The following is a 17120-nucleotide window of genomic DNA, read 5'->3' as shown; positions in this document are numbered from 1 at the left end:
ATGATCAAACAGCAGACAGATGAGTGGTTGGTGCCGGTGAACCTCAAGCTCGGATTAGTGGTGTGCGATAACTGGTGAAATCTCACAGCAGCTCTGAGCCTAGCTGGTTTGATGCACATCACTTGCTTGGCATATGTGCTAAACTTGGTGGGGCAGAGCTTCCTGAAAAACTATCCACATGTGTCGGAGCTGCTGCTGAAAGTGCGGGCAGTGTGTGCGCACCTTCAGCGTTCTCATCCTGCTGCTGCTCGCCTGTCTGTCTTCCCGATCACCAGCTGATATGCAACGTACTAACAAGGTGGAACTCCACCTTGCATATGCAGGAGAGACTGTGTGAGCAGCAGTGGAGTGTCAGCTGTTCTGTTTACTCATGAAGCTTTGTTTATATGACTTTTTTTCTGCTGGTATTATATATTAATATACTAACATTTTTTGTGAACTTCTGTGGAGGAAGATTATTGCTATATCAAGGGCATAACCAGCTATTGAACCTGTTTTAGATTTTTAAATGTTTTTATGAGTCTGCCTTGTTTCACATGATTTGTTGTTGTTTACATTTATAAAGTTGGCGCTGCTTTGAATATTTCACCAATATGGCCAGCACTGATGATGCCATCAGCAGCATTACTATACCACTTATATGCTTGCTTAAAAAAAATAATTCAGGACATGATGGATGAGGTGGTGACACAGGAGCAAGAGGAACAGCAGGAGGAGCAGAGCCAATTACAATCGTTATTAGGCCTGTAGGCCACATGTGGCTCGGAAGGTGAGTTACTGTCCCAAAATCACCCTTTTCAGGTACCCAAATGTACAGGCAGGGGACAGTTTGGGAGGATGATGATGATGATGATGAAGAGTAGGAGAACAACTGTGTTCACAGCAGGGTGCAACTAAAATCAGCTCATGGGTATCAAAGGAGCGTGGCTCGGGGATACAGAATACTCGGACAATATACCTCCCATTGAGGACAGCTTGCCGTTGTCTCTGGGCAGCCTGGCACACATGAGCCATTACATGCTTCAGTGTCTGTGGAATGATCTCCATGTTGCCCGTATTGCTGCCAGTGCAGATTACTGGGTGGTCACCCAGATGGATCTCCGCTATAATGACAACGTACCTTAATTACTTCCGTGACTGTTCAGGGATCGTAAAATGCATTAATGCTTCCACACGCTGTTAGAAAAACTACTAATGGCTTTTCCACCTGACAGAGGGGGTTCAGTGGAACAACAAGGCAGAAGCAGAGGAGGAATGCGCCAATGCAGCTGGGGCACAACCAGCACCTCAGAAAGCAGGATTAGCATGGCTTAAATGTAGAAAAGCTTTGAGCATTCCACAACATCCTTCACCATCACCTAAATCAGTTCGTATTATCAAAATGCAGTGTTATGACACCAAGGTGAAAGAGTACATGTCCACACATCTACACATACTAACAGAAGGGTATGACCCATACTAATCCCCATTTAATGTGGGGAATCTAACATTCCTTAAAATGAACAAGGTGTGGATCCCACAGGATTTGTCCACACCTTTGGATGACTAGACAACTATAACAGTCGTAATCAACCATTCTTCAACTATATTTGCCATTCGTTTCATTTGGGGGCCTCCTCCCCTAATAAAAAAACACCAAAAACTGTATTGGCTACCTCCTCTTCTGTAACGAATGGAAACGGAGGCACAGATGTAGAAGTTCACATTCATATTTATTGAAGTTAGATGTGGAACCACTAGACCACGGTATGGGGGCTCCAAAGGGGGCGTTACTGCGTGAGCCTCAAACACCCGTAGTAAGTCCCCTCGAATAGGGACAGAGTGGAATGTCTGGAGGACACGGGTGCTACCTCCAGTTAGACCTCGTACTCGTGGCGGCTGTCCCAGTGGAACAGATGGAACAGCAGGGTTAGCGGATACTGCAGAGCTGGCTGGAAGGTACCAGGTGCTTGAATAGTGGCTGGTACCAGGAGTACTGGCGAAGTCCGGAAGAGTAGCTGGCAGACTGACGGGAATAGACGGGTCCAGCGTAGACAGTGTGGATGCAGTCCAGATTAACCGGGTAACAGGTTGCAGAGGCTCTGTGGAGACAGACAGTGTATGCAGAGTACTTAGCAGATATCTCAGAAACAGAGACGCATGTTAACAGGAACCGGAAGTAAGCAACAGTGGATACTTGTTGCTCTGGTGCCCTCCTTAAGGTGAAGGAGCTAGAAATAGTAACTAGCCATACGCTATTGGTTAGAGACAACTTTTGGAAAATGCACACTGTCTCTTTAAGAGACCGGGAGCTAGCACGCCTGCGACCTAAGAACCCTGCCTGGGAACCTGCTGGCCGCACGCCAGGAAGCAGGAGAGGAAGGAGGGACAGGAGCAGCATTAAGACAGTGTAGAGCCGGCACAGCCGCAGAGTGGGAGTCCCGACAGGGACCCCTAGGAGCTACAGGAAACGGACCGAGTCTAACATCTTCCATGTAGACTGCCATGTCCACCTCCTCCTCCACTTGGATCTGTTCCTTCTGGTTCAAGATTCTTATTTTTTATTTTACTATGCTTAACATAGGGACAGTACGCAACTGTACTGAGGGACAGTCTTAGGTTTTGTGTGTGCGCAGTTTTGCAAAAACTATGTGTACTCTGCACTCGTGTATGTGATAGCACTATGCATAACCAAAAGATTTTATAAGTCGATGGGAGTGATGTGTGTTTAAACACATTTTTGCACTCTTAGGCAACCATGTCTGTGATAGTACTGTGCCAAAAACCTCTGTGTGTATTCTTTAAGCCATATCTGTGGGAGTACTTTGCCAAAAGCCAATTTGTGTGTATTCTTTAACCAATATTTGTGGGAGTACTTTGCCAAAATCCACTGAGTGTACTCTTTTACTGATATCTATAGTAGTACTTTGCCAAAAGCTGCTGTGTGTATTCTTTAACCCATATCTGTCGGAGTAATGTGCTTTTAAGCCACTGTGTGTACTCTGCAACCATGCCTGTGGAGGTACTGTGGGCCAATGTCTGGGTGTGAAATTTGTTACCAGCTTCTAGGGGGGAATGTGGAAACATGCTCTGTGGGTTAAATTTTTAATTGAACTGCAGGTAGCAAGCCTCGCTGCGGACCACTAGCTCGATCCAAAATCATACTACAAGCTTTTCATCAGCAGTATTTGGAACATAGGCTACTGGAGCAGACTTTTGGGAGCTGTGGGGATATTGTGGGTGAAATTTACTATCAGCTTATCTGGGATCAATGTGGAAACATGCTCTGTGGTTGAAATTTATTATCAGCCTGTGTGAGCTAAATGTGGAAATATGCTTTGTGGGTGATATTTGCTATTAGCTTTTGTGGGAGTACTGTGCCCAAAAGCCTCTGTGTACTGTCTGTACGAGTAGTGTATCTAAAAAAATAATTTAACTCTACCTTTGTGGCCGGTCCTAAAGCTCATTAAAATATTTAACTACTCATTATAATTACAAAGCCTAGCCTCTAAATTGTCATGGATGGCCATTCTGTCTCGCAACATTAGCTGCTTACTCAGTTTAGAGGTCGTTAATTTGTTTGACTGCCTTCCATTTATCAGGTTGCCTCTCTCGAATGGAAACCTGATTCTCCATTACATATGTGTACTCTGCAACCCCACCTATGGGTGGTTTGAGATGGGATTGTTGAAAGTGCCTCCGGTTCCTCCACTTTGTGTTCCACATGGTCCCCTTTTAATCATGGTTCCAGTTAGAATAAACAAAAAAAACTATAAACTGAGTGCAATTCCATTAACCCTTGCTGAAGTGTTCATGCATGGTTGCCTGCTATGAACAATACTTTTTTCAAAGGAAACACTTAAGAGCCCTTAATGCAACAGTATTGGAGAGGCAACCCAAGGCAAAGTGGCTGGGAGAGGTGGTAGCAAATCTCTCGGCAGACTGCTATCTGTATACAGAATCAAACTATGAGCTTTTTATCGGTGGCTTATCTACTGTACTCTACTGAAGATAAAAGTTTGAAATTTGTAATCTGCTAATGTAGGGGTACTGTGCCCCATGCGCTGTAGGTAAAATTTGTAAACTGCTAATGTAGAGGTACTCAGCCCCTTGCTCTGTGGATGAAATATGTAAGCTGCTAATGTAGGGGTACTCTGCCCCATGCTCTGTGGGTGACATGTTTAACTAGACTGGAAGTAGCTAGCCTCAGTCACTGTGAGGGCATTGTTAAAATGTTTATGCTCTTCTTTTACTTCCTATTTTACCATGATTGCCAAGGTGACAGAACATCTTTAAGTCATTTCCCTGTTCACATTTGTTTGCAGGGCAAATAAGAGGCTTCCCCCATTTAGCTTTCTTTTGCAGACCTCCAGCCCTAATTATGACCATTTTACAGCCATTTTAAAGCACCAAATTCAGGTTCCCGCTGACTTCTATTGGGTTCAAGTTTGGAATCAAAAATTTTTTTTACTGTATGTTTGTTGAACCTGAACATTTATGGGTTTGCTTATGTCTATTCCAAGGGTCTTCCCCATGCTGCTCGCCTTCCATTCAGCACTTTTTCTATCACTGCCCTCCAGACCTCCTTGTAGGGTCTGCCGGAAAAATGCTCGGGTTTCCCATAGACTCCCATTGGACTCGTTTCTCGAAATGAGCATTCATTAGGAATTGCTCGGTTCGAGTAACGAGCATCTCAGCATTTTAGTGCTTGCTCATCTCTAAATGTTACCGACATCTGGTGAGAATTTCATATTAATAGCACCTTTAGAAATACATTTACTTAGTGAATTGGTTGTATGTTCAATACTTATTTCACTCACTGTGTATACCATATACTCTGCTATAGAGTTATACAGAACTGAGAGACACTCAGCAATCAACTCTCTAGCACAGATATGATACTCCATCCACAAATCAAGGCTATATTCAGAATGACAGCTCTTGTACACCAATAGTAAAAAATGGCAGAGCACTAACTTTTCTGGATCCCATTGAAGCTGGAGTAAAAAAATATATAATTCAATAGCCTGTTTGAGTCTTATGCTGCTTAATAAGGTAGTCTGACACTTAAATCAGAATTTTTTGCTTGAATGGCTTTAACATAATAAACAGAGTTATACTCACCTACCAGCTCCCCTGGAGCTCAGGGGGTCTGCATTGGGTCAGGCAGTGATGTTTCCAGTGTTCAGAAGTCACAGGACTGTTGTGCCTTGGATTGTCTGCAGTGGTCAGGTAACTAAAAAAGACACGTCATCAGATGTTTCACTGACCGTTATTTGAGTCCAGGGGTGGATTATAAGATGGTCAATCTGGGCAGTAGCCCAGGGCCCAGTGGTGTGAGGGGGCCCTGGGCTACCGCACAGATTGCCCGCTGGCCGCCGCCATCAGGGCATTACTGCACGTACCCAGGGGTGGGCTGGGTCGGGTTGCAGAAATGCATATGCCCCCCGGGCGGTGTGTAATCAGCTGCTGAGGGCCGCTGGAGGAGATGCACTGCAGTGTGTGATGAGCAGGTACAGGAGGGCAGGACACGCAGCCTGCACCTGTGGCCGGAGCCATGGCCGGCTTCAGTGATGTGCAGGCTGCGGTGAGTGGGGGCAGCTCCTTGCACACAGAAGAGGAGGATGGGTGCAATACTTACATAGTGATCGCATGCAGCCTCCTCCTCTTCTGTGTGCAGATCTGTCTCTGATGTCCGATCTTCCAGGGCCTGGATGGGGGAGGAGCTACAGTGTGCAGAGCAGCAGCACAGGACAGGAGGGCAGGAGAAGATGAGAGGTAGGCAGCTCTGTGGGCCCACTGCCCAGCACATGCCAGCTAATCTCTCCAGCTACTCATCTCAAGGTTTGCTGTGCTAAGTAGCAGGGGGAGGGGGCAATTAACAAATTAAATAAGGCAGGTCAGAGTATGAGGTTTTTTTTCTGAATATGTGTGGTTTCCTATGTGTGTTTTCCTGGGTGTGTGTGTGTGCAGGGGTGTAACTACACACTGACTGTGGCAATGCTGGAGACACTGTGGCAATGCTGGAGACACTGGGGCAATGCTGGAGGCACTGGGGCAATGCTGAAGACACTGGGGCAATGCTGGAAGACACACTGGGGCAGATTGCTGGACACACTGGGGAAATGCTGGAGACACTGGGGCAAATTGCTGGACACACTGTGGGCAATGCTGGACAATTGGACAAACTGGGGCAGATTGCTGGACAGGAGACACTGCGGGCAATGCTGGACACACTGGGGCAGATTGCTGGACATACTGTGGGCAATGCTGGACAATTGGACATACTGGGGCAGATTGTTGAACACACTGGGGGCAATGCTGGAGACACTGCGGCAATGCTAGAGACATTGGGGCAATGCTGGAGACACTGGGGCAATGCTGGACACCGGGGCAGATTGCTGGGCACACTGTGGGCAATGCTGGACAATTGGACATACTGTGGCAGATTGCTGGACACACTGTCTGGGGGCAATGCTGGACACACTGGGGCAGATTGCTGGACACACTGGGGGGTAATATGCTGGAGTCAGACACTGGGGCAGATTGCTGGACACACTGTCTGGGGGCAATGCTGGACACACTGGTGCAGATTGCTGGACACTGGGGCAATATGATGGACATACTGGGGCAGATTGCTGGACACACTGGGGGTAATATGCTGGACACACTGGGGCAGATTGCTGGACACACTGGGGGCAGGACTGGAGGCACGGGCAGAATGTAGATACGGGCCATGATTGAAGACACGGGGCAGAATGAAAGACATGGGGCAGGATTGGATCATGGGGCAGGATGGATACGATGGAGACAGATGGGGCAGGATGGGGAGATCATATGGGGTAGAATGGATACTCATGAGGGCAGGATGCTAGAACATATGGCTGGAGCCAGGAATGAGATAAACGGGGCCAGGATGGGGAATATTATTACCATAGGGGCTTATTAAGGGATATTATTACTGCAGTGATGTATTTATTTTATTTTTTGAGTATACTGTTTTAAATGGGGGGGGCGGTCCTGTTACTGTGTAGAGTGACACTATATTGCCTTTTTTTCTTCATGTGGTGTAATGTAGAAGTTGTGAAAAATTAAGTAATGTGTTCTGCAAGCGGAGCTTGAGATAACTGTGTTATTTCCTGCAGAAATGAGTCCTGGCTGGAAGAAATGATGGCGGTCTGTGCTGGATGAAAGATGAAGGACTTCACCTATAGATGTCACTGGTGAGTCAGTGTTACCTATACACTGACACTATACACTGTATACTATATACAGAGGTCCTGTGTACAATGTCACCAGTGATCACTGTATTACCTATACATTATATACAGAGCTCCTGTGTATAATACTACCAGTGATCTCTGTATTACCTCTACACAGACACTGCATACTAGGTACAGATCTCCTGTGAATACTGGCACTTATGGTGATAGTATTGTGTTTTTTTATTTTTTTATTTTTGATCAGTATTATAGTATTCAGTCACTATGTGGTGGTAATATGTGGTCTGGAAATGGTGTTCTGGTATTTGTCCCTTGTATGTGCTATTTGGTCACCAAGTGGTGGTAATACAGTTATATGAAAAAGTTTGGGCACCCCTATTAATCTTAAGCTTAATGTTTTATAAAAATTGTTTTTTTTGCAACAGCTATTTCAGTTTCATATATCTAATAACTGTTGGACACAGTAATGTTTCTGCCGTGAAATGAGGTTTATTGTACTAACAGAAAATGTGCAATCTGCATTCAAACAAAATTTGACAGGTGCATAAGTATGGGCACCCCACCAGAAAAGTGACATTAATATTTAGTAGATCCTCCTTTTGCAAAAATAACAGCCTCTAGTCACTTCGTGTAGCTTTTAATGAGTTCCTGGATCCTGGATGAAGGTATTTTTGACCATTCCTTTTTACAAAACAATTCCAGTTCAGTTAAGTTTGATGGTCGCCGAGCATTAAGCTTAAGATTAATAGGGGTGCCCAAACTTTTTCATATAACTGTATGTGGTCTTGACATGGTGCGGTGGTATTTGTTCCTTGTATGTGATATTATTCGATCACTGTGGTTGTAATTTGTGGTCTGGTCATGGTTCGGTGGTATTTGTTCCTTGTATGTGATAATGATCTCAATATACCCAAATTGTATTGCATATTTTAACAAATATTTAATAGGTTACAGTAGAGTAGGGCCCGGCCATTTTTCTGAAATAATCTGGTTCAGGTATAACATGACCCCCGTCACATGACCCCCGTCACATGACCCCCGTCACATGACCCCCGGGGCCCACAGTGTCTGAACAGTCCGGGGCCCTGGCTACCCTTAATCCACCCCTGTTTGAGTCACATGACTGCATCAGCGCTGTGACTTTAAGATAGACAAGACAACGGCTTCTGGAGTTGGTGCAGAGTTGGCTGTCAATTGATTCCAAGAGGCGGTTACAGCAGCCGCTCTCTGTACACTAAGTGGTGACTGAAGCCACACTGGAAAACCCATAGGACTGAAAATTGAAATCTGCTGGAGGAATAAAGTTAATTTCCTCCCTGCAGCGTGTCTCTCAGTGCAGGCGCCGGGCAGGTTCAGAATGCTATCAACCTGCAGATTAACCTCATATCTGCAGGTTAATAGCATTGAAAACAGTAAAAATACGTAAAAATAACATTCATCCATAAATACTATGTGAGGATAGATTTTTCCATCTGTGATTGGAGTTCCTGTGCACTGTTATATACGAATAGAAATTTACTAGCAATATATTACCTTCTTTTCAGTTTTATCTCTTAATAGTCTGACTCACTAAAGAATTTCTTAAAGTCTCACGTAATCCTGAGCAAAATACATTTTGACAAGATTTTGTGTCCATGTATAATATGTCAACAAATAAAAATAGGTACAAAAACAAAAGCATGTGTTGATCCCCGAAATAATTTATAGGATGGTCACATTCTTATGAGATAATTGAATCTGAAGAAGTCTGAACATCTCTATATCAACAGAATACTGCTAGACAAAATAAGATTAAGTGTGATAAATCAGGCAAGTCTGCTCCTTTTTAGTCAGGGACAGTTTAATTCTCTGAACTTTACCATGACGTAGTTGCAAAGAGTTGATAGTTTGGAAGTGCACAAAAGTTGAAGTAATAAAGCCCAGTGTTCCTAAAAGACAATACTCCACCAATGTCCCATTGACTGATATTTAGATTCTAATCATTCAAAACATCTGCTTTCACGTAACTTTAATGTTTAGCTTTAGTGTCAAATTTATGTTGGCATGGAGAGGACACTGGAGCAGATTTTGTTCCATTACTCTAAGATTCCCTTTAAAATGTACATGCAAATGAGGATATCTAGAGATAAGATCCAGTAGGAGCATCAAAATAAAATCGATAAAACTTTTTTGCGGTACCTTCAAAACACACCAACTGATTTAGTGCAGGATGCTCAGCTAATAAATTACTGTGAAAAATATCATGAGCCGGCAAATGTTTACAGCAAATGTGCTGTAAGAATAATTGCATTAATCAATTCAGGATTATAGGAGGTGTCCATCGAGATAATATGTATTTTTTTTTAAACATGAAAATTGAAAAACATTTACTAATATACAGTGCTTTCAACTTGATAGCTGCCTAGTGTCCTGTTCTGCCCAAAAAGAGAACTTTCCACCTCCCTACGTGGGCACCTTCCAAATGTGTATTTTTTATTTAAGAATACAAAAGGCACGCATTCACTGGAAAATTGTCTAAATTCTACTAATTAAAAAAAATGAACTAATCTGGGCCCTTTGCAGGTTTTACGGGACACGACTCTTTAGTAACTCTTTATAGCCTTTTTGAGTCAGGTCCATTTTCTAGGTTGTTGGACTTGCCGAGTGGCATACCATCACAAACCTCTTCAGATGCATTTTGCATTTGTCTCAGAACCAAAGATCTTATGTTGTATCACAAGTGTATCACCAGTGGCAAATCTCGCACCAGCTACCTATGCTCTCGGAGGCGCATCACTGCAGTGTAGTTGCCAAGGGGCAATGTAAGCGGGTATATGTTAAGCTTTAGTGCTATTTGTACTTGACTCTCTCAAATCAGTTTACCCTGTGAATTATTCGGGGACTCACTAGTGTGAGGGGACTCTCCCTATTTAAACCTCCTTTGTTCAGTCCCGGATTGCCAGCTATAGCAACTGCTCTGATGGATTGATTATGCTCCATATGTGTTTTTAGTTTTTCTTCATGTTCTAACCTTCGCTTGGCTTCCCGACTAGCACTTGGCTGACGACTCTGCCTTAGATTTTGACTTTCCAGTTTTGATGTGTATACCTGACTACCCTTTGCCTGCCAGTCGTCCTTCATTGACAATTTTGCACAAATGCCCATGACAGTATTTTGTGGTGATCGTAAGGATTTCTTTACATTTCAAGAGAGCTGCAAATTGATTTTAGATGACTACACTTATCAGACTCTGAGAGTCAACGTGTCTAACTTGTTATATCCCTGCTTCAAAGTGCCCCTCAGGCTTGAGTGTTCTCGCTGACCCTACATGTCCTTCAACTCTCCGCTGTCGACTCATTTGTTTTAGGCTCTTGGTCTTATGTATGAAGACTCTGATTGGGTAGCATTTGTAAATGGCAAGTTGACGGTCCTACGCCAGGTGCAACATGCTGCAGAGGAATACTGTGCTGAGTTTGGAAGTTGGGCTTCAGACTTCAAATGGAACCATCTAGCATTTTGTCATCAGTTTCGTATTGGACTACAAGACTCCCTTGACACAACAATGTCCCTGGCAATACAACTAGACAGATGCCTGTGGGGTTGCAGATGAGAACACTAGACCGAATCTGTTCCCTTTTCTACAGTACTAGCCACACCTGCACCATCTGAGAAACCCATGTCAATTGGGGTTACTCAATCTCAACAACAGCAAAAGGCCAGGCGGCAAGAGTTGGGCCTTTGTTTCTATTGTGGGGAAGCTGGTTATTTGATACATGTCTGCCCACGGTGACCACTTCTGGAAAACTCCAGCACCTAGATGCAACAAGCGCACCGGTTTTTCCCTTTTATTCTAAAATATTGCTCTCTGTTTATATCTTGAAAAAACATGTGGTTTGAGCCCTTTATTGATTGCAGTTCTGCAACCAAGTTTGTTCATGACAAAAGTGGAAAAAGACATGCTGTAACATTAACAAAAATATGTTTTCTAATGAAAATGAGTGCCATTGATGGTACATCTCTCACTCAGGTGGGGTGACTTTTCATTGATATATATTTAATCCATATTGTTTAAATTATCCACGACTGTGGTATTGGTCATGCCTTTGTTTCGTAATTATAACCCTGTTATTGACTTACACTTGGGCTTTTGTACACTGGAATCAAGAGGGTCAGAATAAATGTACCATATGTCTTTATCAGTGAATCTGTCAAAGCTATACCCAGTGGTTTACGTCAAGTGCTTTAAAATATCTCAGGTTTTTCTGGGTCCAAATCTGAAAAATTAACCCTGTAGTGCAGCGGTAGCTGTCATGTCGGACACTATTCGCACTAGGGCGTCCGACAGACAGCGGTAATTCTGCATTCGTCCACTATGCGCTCAGTGGCGCCGGCTAGATTTTATCTAGGTTGTCCAGGGTTAATCTAGCTGGTACTCAGATTGGAGGCTGGGTCATGCCCACGGCCTTTAAATAGTTCTTCTGAACTTTGGGCGTCGTCGATTATAGCTTGTGTCTTGTGCCTGGTGATCTCGGTTCGGAGTGGTGGTCTTGGAGTGGAAATATCATATCTGGTGGTGCATGATCCTTTGTCATATTTCTCCTTCCTACATTTGTGTTTTGTTTTGCCCTGTGCACATTATAGTGTTTTCCTGAGTGTGTTTGCGACGTGGTGCGTTTTTGGTTTTCCCTGTCTGTGCTTTCTGTAGGGGTTGGTGTGAGGAATTATCACTGGGTGGAGGGTGGAGTTTCCAGATTAGTACTGAAACAGGAGTCAGGATCAGGCCTGCTGGCCCAGACAAGCACACCATCAGTGTAATCTCTGGGAGAGGGACAGACAGGGTTTCCCTAGTCTGAGGGATATCGCAAGGGCCTGGGTTATTAGCTTTAGCCTACCTTTGCTCCCCGTGAAAGTAGCACACTTATGCAGTGATGAGGCAGTGACCCAGCAAACTTCAAAGCAAAACAATTTGTTCAACTCAAAAAAACACAGCACACAATATTTTCCGGATTGCTAAACATGCCAGTCCACCTCTGACCGGTTGCCGTGGGCAACTGCACCACTGTGTTAATGTGCTACTCACAGCTTTACACAGTACATGATATCCTTCAGTTTGCAGTCACTAAACACGACAGTCCTCCTCTGACCAGTTACTGTGGGCGACAGCACCGCTGTGTACATTGTGGGTACCAGGGGTCTCAGCTCCCCTGGCTGCTTGGCTCCACTTGCCTGTGTTGCTTCACACAGCTCTGCAGAGCCGACTGCTCTGCCCTCTAGCATACACCAGAATGACACTGACTCTGACACACCCAAACCCTATACTGCAGGGTTTTTAAAGGGAACCTGTCACCCCGAAAATCGCGGGTGAGGTAAGCCCACCGGCATCAGGGGCTTATCTACAGCATTCTGTAATGCTGTAGATAAGCCCCCGATGTTACCTGAAAGAGGAGAAAAAGATGTTAGATTATACTCACCCAGGGGCGGTTCCGCTGCTGGTCCGGTTGGATGGGCGTCTCTGGTCCGCTGCGGCGCCTCCCATCTTCTTTCCATGACGTCCTCTTCTGATCTTCAGCCACGGCTCCGGTTCCGGCGTACTTTGTCTGCCCTGTTGAGGGCAGAGCAAAGTACTGCAGTGCGCAGGCGCCGGGCCTCTCTGACCGTTCCGGCGCCTGCGCACTGCAGTACTTTATTGTGCCCTCAACAGGGCAGACAAAGTACGCCTGCGCCGGAGCCGTGGCTGAAGATCAGAAGAGGACGTCATGGAAAGAAGATGGGAGGCGCCGCAGCGGACCAGAGACGCCCATCCGACCTGACCAGCAGCGGGACCGCCCCTGGGTAAGTATAATCTAACGTCTTTTTCTCCTCTTTCTGGTAACATCGGGGGCTTATCTACAGCATTACAAAATGCTGTAGATAAGCCCCTGATGCCGGTGGGCGTACCTCACCCGCGATTTTCGGGGTGACAGGTTCCCTTTAACTTGAATCTGTGACCTTCAGCCACATGGAAAACCCGGCACAGAATGAAACGGACTGCACAACTACCATCCTGCAGTCTGTTTCAAAACAAAAGCCCAGAGCAGGTTTTCCCTAAATCTGCCTTGGACAACCAGCATGTCCAAGACCTATGCTCACTTTAGTCTGCATTGCAACCACAGCTATGCCCTCAATACATTTCCGTGAGCTTACTGGGGGGGAACAAAGAGCGACCCCTAAAGGTAACACCAGTTACTGCCTCACACCCCCAAAGAGAAATTATGATTGCCCTATTGATCTGATATTTAATTCCCATCTACCAGAGGGTAAAATATACTATCTTTCTGGTCCAGAACATTGAAGCCAAAAAATATTATATGACCATCTACATCACAACTTGGCGCAGGTTTCTTTTTTGTTGATAAAAAAAGATCGTGGGCTAAGACTTTGCATTTACCACCAGTCACTTAACAAAAACGCTGTAAAAAAAAATCTGTATTCTCTGACACTCCTCCTTGCTCTCTATAACCAGCTATTGGGAGCCGGTTGGTTCACCAAACTTAATCTCAAGTGTTAGCTGCTGTCAATACTCGCACCCAAATATTGTTTGTCCAACTTAAATTAGTCTGCAAGGTCTCCAAGAATCCATGAGCCTGTGCTCACATGCCACCTTGGGCTTTAAGGGGTTTTCTGATCCAGATTGATAAGTCTGCAGTCACTCTGTGCGACTGAAGACTTTTGGATCCCCAGGCACATGCACTGTCGAGATTCGCCAGTTTAGTATGGGACCGCAAGGTATGCATGAGTTATGAAGAAAGGACATGATCCAGCTTCCAAGCTTGCAACAATTTATTGGATTAAAAAATAATAGTGAATTCCATCATGACAGTCCATGCTACTTAAGGATAAATGGTATATATATTTTATTGAAAAAAAGTAATTTAAAAACAAAAAAGAATAGTGGGCAGAATACAAGTAATCAGTGACAGAAACCCAGGTATACAGGGATGGGAGCACTGCTAGTATAAAAAAGACCAAGAGATTTTTTTGCATTAGACACCATACTCACTAAGCATACAGCCTATCACATGCACATGAAAAATGTGCATATGTAGGGATTGAGAACCTCAAAGTAACAACCTCATATAGTGTGACCATGTAATACCACGCGTCTCAATGCCGATCAGTCAAATAAAATAAATGATAAATATGTTTAGTCTTATGGAAAGTGGCCAGGGTCAGTTCATATATACTCGGTGGTTGAGCCAAGCCTTTTCCCATGTCTCATGTTCAAAGATTAAATAAAGATTAAATGTGACATGAACAGCACCATTGGTAAGTGTGACTACGGATGAGCGACCTTTACTTTTATAGCATCGGGTCGGGTTTCACGAAACCCGACTTTTTCAAAAGTCGGGTCGAGTGAAATCGGCCGATCCTATAAAAAAGTCGGGGTCGTCCGAAACTCGAAACCCAATGCAGTGCATTGGGTTTCCATGGTTCCCAGGGTCTGAAGGAGCGGAAACTCTCCTTCAGGCCCTGCGATCCATATTTTAGTGTAAAATAAAGAATTAAAATAAAAAATATCGCAATACTTACCCTCTGACGCGCCCTGGTACTAACCGGCAGTCTTCCTTCCTTAGAATCAGCCTTCCAGGACCTGGCGGTGACGTCGCGGCTTGTGATTGGCCGCGCGGCCGCCCATGTGACCGCTCGAGCGACCAATCAGAAGCCGTGACGTCACCGAAGGTCCTTCAAGCGCTGATTCTTAGGAAGGAAGGCTGTCGGAAGGAAGCAGGGCGCTTCCGAGGGTGAGTATATACCTAATAGGAATATACTCACCCTCGGAAGCGCCCTGCTTCCTTCCGACAGCCTTCCTTCCTAAGAATCAGCGCTTGAAGGACCTTCGGTGACGTCACGGCTTCTGATTGGTCGCGCGAGCGGTCACATGGGCGGCCGCGCGGCCAATCACAAGCCGCGACGTCACCGCGACGTCACCGCCAGGTCCTGGAAGGCTGATTCTAAGGAAGGAAGACTGCCGGTTAGTACCAGGGCGCGTCAGAGGGTAAGTATTGCGATATTTTTTATTTTAATTCTTTATTTTACACTTTAATCTGAATTCCGATACCAATTCCCGATATCTTAAACATATCGGGAATCGGTATCGGAATTCCGATTCCAGATTCAAAAGATCGCCGACTTCATGGCCGACCCCACACTGGGGTCGGGTCGGGTTTCATGAAACCCGACCTTGCCAAAAGTCGGCGACTTTTGAAAAATCTCGACCCGTTTCGCTCAACCCTAAGTGTGACTAGTCTCACATGTGCTATATAATACCACCGCAGGATAGGCAGTAAAATGATAATAAAAGACTTTTAGTATAACAAAAAGTGAATACTCATAGTGTGGTATCGGCAGTACACCAGACCAGACTCTCTCTCTGTTCATGTTTAGTAAGCAGTGTGATTTCTTTCCTCTGACTAGGTTGACTAACTCCCAAATCTTAAGCAAAATTTTAAGAAACTACATTCTGTGTCTACACGAGATTCTGAAAAATATTTCAGAAGAACTCAATTGGGGATATTAGGTATGATCATCAGTCTGATTGGGTAGAATATTTGCCTTTAGCCGAGTTTGCCATTAATAATCAGTATCAAGAATCTATTAAGACTTCTCCGTTCTTTTGTAATCTTGTAGCGTTTCATTTGAAAATTTCCCCTTCATTTAAGATACCTATACATATTTCATAAGTCCCTGCTCAAGGTATACCATTTGCCTGTTCACCCTGCCATAGACCCTCCTCTTCCTATCAGGACTGAAGGCAACCTATAATATAAGGTACAAAAAATCCTCGATCCTCATGTGGTGTGGAAAGTCCTTCCAGCACCTAGTACACTGGAAAGGTAAGGGCCAGAGGATCGAACTTGTGTGCCAATAACATGAGGGTCGATTGGTAGATTCTACTGGTCATTTCCTGAACAGCCTGGTATACAAAATAAGTATATTTAACATTGGTGAGCCAGCCTTCCCTTGTCTGTTTCCTTCTTATTTCACTCTAGGTTATGTATCTAAATGTGGCATCTCTTCTCAACTCATATGATCCCTTCACACCATGTCAAACAAACCCTTAATTGGCATGACACTCTAGTAATGTTGGATTTACACATTTTGCTGTACTTTGAAATTTAATCTGCATACTGATCAGGTATATGGAATGTTTCTTTGTAATATGGATGCATTTAAAGGGATTCATTGGTGACCAGTACCATAACAATATACTGCTGTGCACATGTGCCCCCCACTACCTGAGTCTGCTCCACTTTGCCCGGCATCTAAGCATCATGTGCGCCTGACCGGGAGCCATGGCAACAGCCAAGCTACCGCTTATGCGCACTCGAGACCTGATAGCTGGGTTACGGGGTAGCGTCGTGGCTGGAGTGGGGCGCATGTGCCATTACACTGCAGTGCTACTGGCTAAGGAGTTGTCACATGGTCTCCCACATGACACGTTACCCCGGCTACAAAAAGGTCCTGTTTTAGAACTCTACATTACTTCCCCTTGATAAAGCAGTATGGACTGAATAGGCAAAACGCGAATTGGCGTTAATACTACTTGTTCTTGAGACCGCCCTATACCTCTCTTATATATTTGAGTAAGATGCCTTTTTGCATTAATGCACTGACTTTCTATTAATGGCTTTTGCCTCTCTGAGCAAGGACCAAATTGCGCCATCCACACATAAGACATTTATGTCCGTCCTTTACTTTGACTTAATAGAAGACTTACGGTATATCACAAATAGGTGCCTATTAGAACTTGCTCTCATGGTATCATCTCCCTCTTTTTACTATTGACAATTGTAAAGAGATATGTCCAACATTTACTCTGTATGATGGATCGGTATCACTTTTGTCTGTTTCTACCTCTTTTTTTAACACGTTTTAGAATTGTTTGTCAACTAATAAAGA

At 44.5% G+C, this 17120-nt stretch overlaps 1 long non-coding RNA gene across 1 annotated transcript in view; it reads right to left on the bottom strand.

Moving 5' to 3' along the window:
* Nucleotides 1-1693: 1693 nt before the first annotated feature.
* LOC138641440 (uncharacterized) overlaps nt 1694-17120 on the bottom strand; it is a 62994-nt gene continuing 47567 nt past the window's right edge. Inside the window, exon 2 of the long non-coding RNA XR_011313839.1 lies at nt 1694-2081. This is a non-coding gene — a long non-coding RNA (uncharacterized lncRNA). The remainder of the gene's footprint in view (nt 2082-17120) is intronic.

Source organism: Ranitomeya imitator, chromosome 6 (genome assembly GCF_032444005.1).
Source record: "Ranitomeya imitator isolate aRanImi1 chromosome 6, aRanImi1.pri, whole genome shotgun sequence".
NCBI lineage: Eukaryota > Metazoa > Chordata > Amphibia > Anura > Dendrobatidae > Ranitomeya > Ranitomeya imitator.
The sequence above is the reverse complement of the archived record's forward strand: the minus strand, read 5'-3'. Positions and strand labels throughout refer to the sequence as shown.